The following is a 9,949-nucleotide window of genomic DNA, read 5'->3' as shown; positions in this document are numbered from 1 at the left end:
GGCTCAATTTTGTACCCTATTAAAACCCTTCACAATAGTGTCTGATTACATGAGCTTACTTGTCAGTCTTCTGAGCTCCAGTAATTGTGAGATCAATGCATTGAGACTCACATGGTAGGGCACCTCGAAACCCAACAATTGCACCGTGAAAATGGAATGCAACGCAACAACACAACGTGATATTTCCTTGAACATGGGGATTGACAACGCAGGGTATTTGAAATGTTGACTCACCGGGAGTACCATCTTATTCAAGCATTCGTTACTCACTGTCAGATCCTGCAAGTTGAAGACTTCCAGTCACCAGAATGTTAACTCGGAGTGCCATTTAAAATGTCCGCCTTCAAGAGTGGGTCAGATGTTGAGTGTCCTGTATGACGTACGTTTTGAAAATAATGCGGGCACTGTGTGTTATATTGGGCTGGTTTAGAGCAGTGGGCTCAACAGCTGGCTTGTAATGCAGAACAAGGCCAGCTGTGCGGGCTAAATTCCCGTACCGGCCTCCCCGAACAGGTGCTGGAAAGTGGGATGAGGGGCTTTTCATGATAACTTCATTGAAGCCCACTTGTGACAATAAGCTATTATTATTATGGGAGGGAATGTATCCTAAGGTGTAGTTTACCCAGATAGCATGCCAAATTTCATTAGAAAATCAATTATATATATCGGCAATTACAGACTTACATCTCAGGGCAATGCAAAGCTGCACCATTTAAATTTAGAGGTAGTAAAGGTGTCACGGATAATTTTTAGGATTATTTTTGATATTCCTGTCTTTATGATCATTTAGAATCAATGATTCGTGAGGCCAAAACAGGTAATTCAATTTATAGTTCATTTATTCCATAGTCATTGTGTGAATGACACCTTGTAGGAAAACTTGTCAGGATACCAAAGCAGTGGATTTTAGACGTAACCAGTCCCCAAAATGCCACAATTAACTATATAATTTTCACTGAGCAGCAGTTTGCGCTTTATTTTAGAGTTCTTCCACAATGCCAACTCTTCAAAATGGCCAATTTGCATATAACTTCGAATTAGATGGAAGTATCAACAGTTGGCTATCCTTTTTGAGAGTTCATCATTGTTTTTTAATTGGCGAAGTTATTTCCTTCCTTACAGTCCGAAAACTAACCATGGCCTTGATGTAATGTTTAGGGAAATACGTCATTTTTTCTTTCATTCACAAAGGTAATCTTTCAGAGAATAGCTTGAAAATACAATAACCATGCATTGCATATTTTTTGTGTTTTTCCTCTGACTTAGAAAATTAATGCTGACAGAACACGCTGTTATTTTATGCCTAATAAATGATATTTTGCACAACATTGAATGGTTGTAAAAATTACGTTAACTCAAATTGTACCATTACTATATTTAGAACTAGAAAAATTAATAGCCATTCAGAAAGATATCGGTAAGAAAGATAAGTTATTTTGTAACCTTTCTTTGATTGATTCACAATGATTTAAAAATTGTAACTGTATTTACTTTTAATTGAACTTTATGTGGTTAAGTGATGTTTGCTATTGTTTTCTTTCCCATAACTTTCACTTATTTTGTCCAAGAGGAACTACTTGCCCTGAAAAATGAAGGTAAGGTATCCAATTTTATTTCTCTGTTGCTTCCTCTCAGAACTGGTGAATTTTGTTTGGCCCATATCAAGAGAGGAGAAAAAATAATTAGCCGTCAATATCGGACACAGTTTGTCAACTTTTTAACGAAAACATCAGGGAAGGAAATCAGGTGGAGTGGAGGGTGGGGAAAAACTGAAAGCTAATCCACCGTTTTCTCTTTTGTGCTCCTGCCGAAATTTAACTGCGCTGCCAAACGATCCAAGTGCACATTTTACAAAATGAACTCTTACATTCCTGATTGCCGTAAATTCCAATTGACATTGAAGTAGTATCATAAGCATTTCCAGCTTAATGATATGAATTCTAAATCACTGAACATACATAAACCATCAATTTTAATCCATCCCATTATGATATATGATTAAGTTATTTTCCTTATTTCAAAGGCAAATGTTTTAGAGCTCAAACTCTGTGAAACCTGGCTGTTCCCTAATATCAACTAAAACAAATGCCGAATAAAATAATTGAATACCTCTTAGAATACCTCTTGCTAGTGTCACACGGGAGGGTTTAAACTAGTATGGCAGGGGGTGGGCACGGGAGCAATAGGTCAGAAGGTGACAGCATACAGGGAGAACGAGGGAATAGGGACAGTGTGGCTCTGAGGCAGAGTAGACAGGGATAAGTTGCTGAACACAGCGGGTCTGGTGGCCTAAAGTGCATATGCTTTAATGCAAGAAGTATTACGGGTAAGTCAGATGAACTTAGAGCTTGGATTAGTACTTGGAACTATGAGGTTGTTGCCATTACAGAGACCTCGTTGAGGGAAGGGCAGGATTGGCAGCTAAAGGTTTCAGGATTTCGATGTTTCAGGCGGGATAGAGGGGGATGTAAAAGGGGTGGCGGAGTTGCGCTACTGGTTAGGGAGGATATCACAGCTGTACTACGGGAGGACACATCAGAGGGCAGTGAGGCTATATGGATAGAGATCAGGAATAAGAAGGGTGCAGTCACAATGTTGGGGGTTTTCTACAGGCCTCCCAACAGCCAGCGGGAGGTAGAGGAGCAGATAGGTAGACAGATTTTGGAAAAGAGTAAAAACAACAGGGTTGTGGTGATGGGAGACTTCAACTTCCCCAATATTGACCGGGACTCACTTAGTGCCAGGGGGTTAGACGGGGCAGAGTTTGTAGGGAGCATCCAGGAGGGCTTCTTCAAACAATATGTAGACAGTCCAACTAGGGAAGGGGCGGTATTGGACCTGGTATTGGGGAATGAGCCTGGCCAGGCGTTGAAGTTTCAGTAGGGGAGCATTTCGGGAACAGTGACCACAATTCAGTAAGTTTTAAAGTGCTGGTGGATAAGGTTAAGTGTGGTCCTAGGGTGAATATGTTAAGTTGGGGGAAGGTCAATTATAACAATATTAGGTGGGAACTGAAGAACCTAGATTGGGGGCGGATGTTTGAGGGCAAATCAACATCTGACATGTGGGAGGCTTTCAAGTGTCAGTTGAAAGGAATTCAGGACCGGCATGTTCCTGTGAGGAAGAAGGATAAATACGGCGATTGTCGGGAACCTTGGATAACGAGAGATATTGTAGGCCTGGTCAAAAAGAAAAAGGAGGCATTTGTCAGGGCTAAAAGGCTGGGAACAGGTGAAGCCTATGTCGAATCTTAGGAAAGTAGGAAGGAACTTAAGCAAAGAGTCAGCAGGGCTAAAAGGGGTCACGAAAATTCATTGGCAAATAGGGTTAAGGGAAATCCCAAGGCTTTTTACACGTACATGAAAAGCAAGAGGGTAGCCAGGGAAAGGGTTGGCCCACTGAAGGACAGGCAAGCGAATCTATGTGTGGAGCCAGAGGAAATGGGCGAGGTACTAACTGAATGCTTTGCATCAGTATTCACCAAAGAGATGGAATTGGTAGATGTTGAGTCTGGAGAAGGGTGTGTAGATAGCCTGGGACACATTGAGATCCAAAACGACGAGGTGTTGGGCGCCTTGAAAAATATTGAGGTAACTAAGTCCCCAGGGCCTGATGGGATCTGCCCCAGAATACTGAAGGAGGCTAGAGAGGAAATTGTTGAGGCCTTGACTGAAATCTTTGGATCCTCACTGTCTTCAGGTGATGTCCCACAGGACTGGAGAATAGCCAATGTTGTTCCTCTGTTTAAGAAGGGTAGCAAGGATAATCCAGGGAACTACAGGCCGGTGAGCCTTACGTCAGTGGTCGGGAAATTACTGGAGAGAATTCTTCGAGACAGGATCGACTCCCACTTGGAAGCAATGGACGTATTAGTGAGAGGCAGCATGGTTTTAAGAAGGGGAGGTCGTGTCTCACTAATTTGATAGAGTTTTTCGAGGAGGTCACAACGATGATTGAAGCAGGTCGGGCATTGAAGGTGAAGTCACACTGGATCAGGGATGAGCAGGCAAGGTGGATACAGAACTGGCTAGGCCATAGAAGGCAGAGAGTAGAAATGGAAGGATGCTTTTCAAATTGGAGGGCTGTGACCAGTTGTGTTCCGCAGGGATCAGTGCTGGTACCTTTGCTGTTTGTAGTATATATGAATAATTTGGAGGAAAATGTAACTGGTCTGATTAGTAAGTTTGCAGACGACACAAAGGTTAGTGGAAATGCGGATAGCGATGAGGACTGTAAGATGATACAGCAGGATTTAGATAGCGATCTAGGTGTACAGGTCCACAGGTCACGGAAAGGGGCAACACAGTTGGAGAAGGTAGTCAAGAATGCATAGGGCATGCTTGCCTTCATTGGCCGGGGCATTGAGTATAAGAATTGGCAACTCATGTTGCAGTTGTATAGAACCTTAGTTAGGTCACACTTGGAGTATAGTGTTCAATTCTGGTCGCCACACTACCAGAAGGACGTGGAGGCTTTAGAGAGGGTGCAGAAGAGATTTACCAGAATATTGCCTGGTATGGAGGGCATTAGCTATGAGGAGTGGTAAAATAAACTCGGTTTGTTCTCACTGGAACGACAGAGGTTGAGGGGCTACCTGATAGAGACCTACAAAACTATGAGGGGCATAGACAGATTGGATAGTCAGAGGCTTTTCCCCAGGGTAGAGGGGTCAATTACTATGGGGCATAGGTTTAAGTTGAGAGGAGCAAGGTTTAGAGTAGATGTACGAGGCAAGTTTTTTGCACAGAGGGTAGTGGGTGCCTGGAACTCGCTACCGGAGGAGGTGGTGGAAGCAGGCCGATAGTGACATTTAAGGGGCACCTTGACAAATAGATGAATAGGATGGGAATAGAGGGATATGGACCCGGGAAGTGTAGAAGATTGTAGTTTAGTCGGGCAGCATGGTCGACACGGGCTTGGAGGGTTCCTGTGCTGGACATTTCTTTGTTCTTTGTTGTTCTAAGTTCACACCTGTGTTAATGATGGGCCAATTGCACATACCTCATTATCAATGGGGAACATAACGGAAAACATTCCATCAAGGTGGCTAAGTGTTGGATCAACCTGTGCTTAGTCATTTCGCCAACTGGGGTTGCAGGCAAATTCGGGGTAGTGGAAGAAGTGATTATGCTCTTTTAGAGCTGCAGACCCAATGGGCCTAATGTCCCTTTCTATGATTTTAATTCTAGGACCATTTTATTTCTGATCGTTCGATTATTTTGTAAATTAGTGATTACATTCAAGTATCAAAGAGAATGACTTCAAGTCATAACAAAAGCAAATACAAAGAATACAATTTCATTGGCATGACTCAACCTAGAAATGTGTACAATTTATTCCAATCTGCTTCACACGTTCGATAAGCTGTGTAAATTAGACTGTCTGCTCTTCCTGGACACTTAAAGCATTCACCTCTCCCAAGCTGGACAGACTAGATTAACATCAATATTTTAGTTTCCGAGTATTAACTTGGGCAGTGATGTCGGAGTGTTTTTGTGAATGGACTAATATTGAAGAGACCCAGTGTCATGCTCTGGAGGCGCTATTTTGATTCCTATCGCGGCAGATGTTGAAATTTGCATTCACTAAACATCTGGCAGTTCAGTCTAATAATGACTATGAAACTGTTACCAAGTGTCACAAAACTCATCTGGTTCACTAGCCTCCTTCATGAAAGGAAATCTGTCGTTTTCCTCGGTCTGCCATACATGTGACTCCAGATCCACAGCGATGTGATTGACTATTAAATGTCCACTTAAATGTCCAAGCAAACCACTTTGTTTACGCTAATGAGCGATGGGCAGCACATGCTGCCCCGGAGAGCGATGCCCACGTTGCATGAACAAATTAAAAATAATAAGTCTTCAAAGACAAGAAATTCGAGTGTCAAACCTTTATCATGTTTTTTTCTCGCTTTAACTTTTTTCGTATCTAGTGATATTGAATTTTTATAAGATGAACCAACAGTTAAAATTAAATCTACGCATTTGTTTTAAACCTAAACGTAGGAGCGATGAAACCCGATTTTATTTATTTTAAATACTCCAAACATTAAAATGACTTCATATCATCATGATAATGTAGAATTCAGACTTAGTGGTTTGCTTTTTCAGGTCAAATTTTATTCACTTTCAAACAACTATAGTAGTATTAATTTACACGTCAATTTTAACTTTCTCAGATACTTGATTCGTCTGATCGAAATTTTCTATCTGTTTATTGGGCAGAATATATTAAAATTGCCAAGATGTCAACCCGTTTCATTGAATTGGATTGATAGTTGAAAGGAAGTCAATTGAAGGAGTATGGGAAAGTTGTGCTTGAATCAGATTTGTAAATATTGCTGGTGAATATAAAATAAGAAAAATAATGGGTTGAACAGGATTTCATAATTAAGCGCTGAATAGAAAATGCATATATCGAACTCTAGATGTTCGTTGAAATATAGCAGCCCAAAATAATCCCACTATCATTACCATTCTTTATTTGTCTCGCATCATTAAATTTCCACTCACTGCACAGGAGCGGGAAGCTATGGCAAGCTTGAAAGCACGCTTGCTTATATAATATTACAAAGACGCTTACATATCCAGAACTCATGGATGAGGATCACGCCAGACGCATCTCGTGGTTAAATCTAAAATACAATCAAGAAATAGTGGATAGTCACAGCGAATGATGTACACACTTTAGTTGGAAAGGATTCACTCCACATTTCGCTATATTTACGGTGCATGAGGTTGCAGGAAACACGTCATCCTCATTCCAACAAAATGATGTAGAATCCCTTTTACTTAAATACTTCTTAGTATCTATTGTTTTATATATGATTTGCATGGTTTTGATTGTTCTCTTACATACTAATTTTCTTGACTATATCTGGCCAATGTAAGAGAATTTGAAACTAATTGTACACTGTCAAATGGTATGCAATCATTCAGTTACTTATCTTCAATAACCTATATTGGAATACAATTTTCCAACTTTAGAACTAAGAACACTCCGTGAACTGTGCAGTAAGAAATACAAATATTTACGTATTTTGTGTCAGTTATAATGTAAGATGGGCGTGTCCTACAAATGAATCTTGTTGTGGCAACGGACAACTCAGATAGGCAACAGGCACATACATGGTAGCAATAATTAGAGTGCCCTGTAATTTACTACAAAATTGTTTTGTTTGTGCTTATTTATGGTGCTAACGTACACTGAAACCTGGGGAAATGAAACTTGTTTTGGAAAACTTTACAGATACAAGCTGTGTATTCTAGTGATTTAATGGATGCACTTTATTGACGCGCAATCACTTTCCCACATATCCGTGGACTCCATGCTGTTAAATTAACAAGGTCCAGCTGAAACTAACGATCGAAGCTTCAACTAGCCATTATTACAACCTGTATAATTGCTGAAGGAGATGCACTGATATGCCGCAGGTGAATCCCTGTGGAATTTTCAGAAGGAACTTTTCATTCTGTTTCACAGTAGACTGAAGAAAGGGAAATATCTCAATATTCTTTGTCAGGATATGTGCGTGCAGAACCTTACATTTCCTGTCCCTAATTGTCTCGAAAATGTTGTCGTAGCCACTTCAGTTGGTAAGTTTCTGCCCTTTCATGGCGCTGTTCCCTAGGTGGATTTGTAAGAAACTTTGTGCAATTGACTGTGACTTATCAACATATGTGACCGACTATGATCTATTGATTCCATTTTGGAGAAGTGTTTTGGGCATATAATTGTGATGAACCTTAAACGCTCAACTTTTGTCCATCTTCGATTCTCTCTTACAGAGGGTTCAGGACGAAGAGGTACAGGAAAGAAAAATATGATCTCGAAAAGTTAAGGGTTCTTTGCGGGAGAATGCAAAGTATTTTGGTTTTGTGTGCGGAAACAAATTCGTTCGTTACGAAGGAAGTACAAGCTTTCAAACGTTAGATTAGCATAAAACCTGCATTTTTACATTCCTGCACTTGAAAGAAATGGATGACGATGACGCATCAAAGACACATATACGTGAATTCCATTCAGAAATAAAATATCAAGATAAATAGCTTCTTTCAGTTTCCTGGCATCTGTATTATTATCTTGAGTCAGCCAGCAAAAGATTGAGCAAAAACAGAAAGAAAAAAAATTCCAATGCGCAATTTCACAATATTGGTTCGGTTTTAATGTTCGCGTGGTTGAAGTGACGACATCCATCACTGACTTCAAAGTGATGTTTCCTCAAATATTTCGTAAACTGTGTCGCAGGAACTTTAGTATTCCTGACAGGAAACCAAATGTGACATTTAGAAAAAGGATAGTTCCAGCATTCCAACAATAGTCAAGCTGTAAAACATGGCAGGATAACAGCAAGCAGGATAACAGCAAGCAAACAGTTGTGCATCAGTAGCACCATTTCAATACTCAAATCAAAACACAGTCACAGGTGTACACTTTGTTCTGTAATTTGGCTCCTATTTCTTTTTCAATCTGAAACTAATTTTAACCATTCGTCTTCCAATTCATGATCCCGAAATTAAACCTCCGAAACTAATGTGTAGCTCAATGTCGAGTCTGCAAAACAAATACCAAATTGCAAAGAATCGTACCATTAAAGGTTCGCTGCATTCAACGGCCATGTCACCTTAATTTGTAAACTTTCTAAAGGGATAATACATTTATCCGGATATTTGGAATGGAAATAGCTCTGAATCGAGATGTAAAAGAAACGGAGACAGATTAGGAGCTTTATTTCGATGACGAATTGTGTGTGTCATGCGAGAGTACGTTTAAGAATTGGATGTTTAAGAAACGTACCTTTAAGAAATGAAGCTGATCATATTACCGATGTGATGTCACAGGGGAGGAGCTGAGCTCACTTCTGCTTAGTTTTCAGGATTGGGAAGTGTTGTATTAATTTCGGGGTTATCTTTGAAGTCAGGAGTGTGAAGAGATCCAATGTTTATTTAAAAGGTTAATTTGAGTTCATGGAATAAACATTGTTTGTTTTAAAAACCATGTGTCCATAACTGTAATACTACACCTGGGGAAGAAGCCGTGTCCTTCAATAGCAACAATCTATTAAAGGTGGGGGGTTGGTTGAACTCCATGATACATTTTGGGGTTCTGAAAACACCTCTCCCATAATTGGGGGCTCCTCCGGGATAAAATCTATCTATTGGACTGGCTGTAGTGAACTTAAATACAGTGAAGGATTGTTGCTTTTCCGGTGCGGTATTTTAGTTTCAGTGTGTTGTGGACAATGGCTCTTTCAGAGGCTCAGACGTTTTTCGGGGTGGATACTGTCACACGCAGTACGTTCCGGACAGAGACTAAAAGCAGACTGTTAGATTTGGTAAAAACATTGCAGTTAACATTACCTGACAGAATGCGAAAAGATGAGGTAAATATGGCGGTGGCTAAGCATTTAAATTGCTTGGGATACAGTTTGGTTCATTGCGAATGGCAAAAATTCAGTTGCAAATTAAACAAATGGAACATGAAAAATAACTAAAGCCTGAAGACGAAAGAGAGGAAAAAGAAAGAGAGAGAGAGGAAAGCGAAAAGGAGAGAGAAGAAAGGAGAACAGAAAGAATATCACTAGCAGAACAAAAAGAAAGGGAAAGGGAGATACAGAGCAGGAAAAAAGATAAAGAGAGAGAGTTTGAACATCAGAAAATGGCCCCGAAACAAGACAGTCAGTTAAAATTTGCAGATTTAAGGGGAAACGTACAGTTGGATGATAGTGATGAGGATAGTGAGAAAGAGCGTCATAGTCGAAGACGTGGTGGGGATATATGTAAATGTGTCCACGCATTGCCAAGGTTTGACGAGAAGGAGGTAGAAGTCTTTTTCATGTCACTTGAGAAAGTAGCTAAACAAATGAAATGGCCACAGGACATGTGGGTGTTACTGATTCAAACAAAGCTGGTAGGTAGAGCTAGTGAAGTGTTTGCATCACTACCGG

At 40.3% G+C, this 9,949-nt stretch overlaps 1 long non-coding RNA gene across 1 annotated transcript in view; it reads left to right on the top strand.

Moving 5' to 3' along the window:
• The first annotated feature begins 1,567 nt into the window (after positions 1-1,567).
• The window catches only part of LOC140389394 (uncharacterized), a 34,276-nt gene continuing 25,894 nt past the window's right edge, over positions 1,568-9,949 (top strand). The window contains exons 1-3 of the long non-coding RNA XR_011934373.1: positions 1,568-1,595; positions 6,990-7,016; positions 7,791-7,808. This is a non-coding gene — a long non-coding RNA (uncharacterized lncRNA). The remainder of the gene's footprint in view (positions 1,596-6,989; positions 7,017-7,790; positions 7,809-9,949) is intronic.

Source organism: Scyliorhinus torazame, chromosome 14, assembly GCF_047496885.1.
Source record: "Scyliorhinus torazame isolate Kashiwa2021f chromosome 14, sScyTor2.1, whole genome shotgun sequence".
Lineage (NCBI taxonomy): Eukaryota > Metazoa > Chordata > Chondrichthyes > Carcharhiniformes > Scyliorhinidae > Scyliorhinus > Scyliorhinus torazame.
Note: the sequence above shows the minus strand (reverse complement) of the source record. Positions and strands in the feature narration are given on the sequence as shown.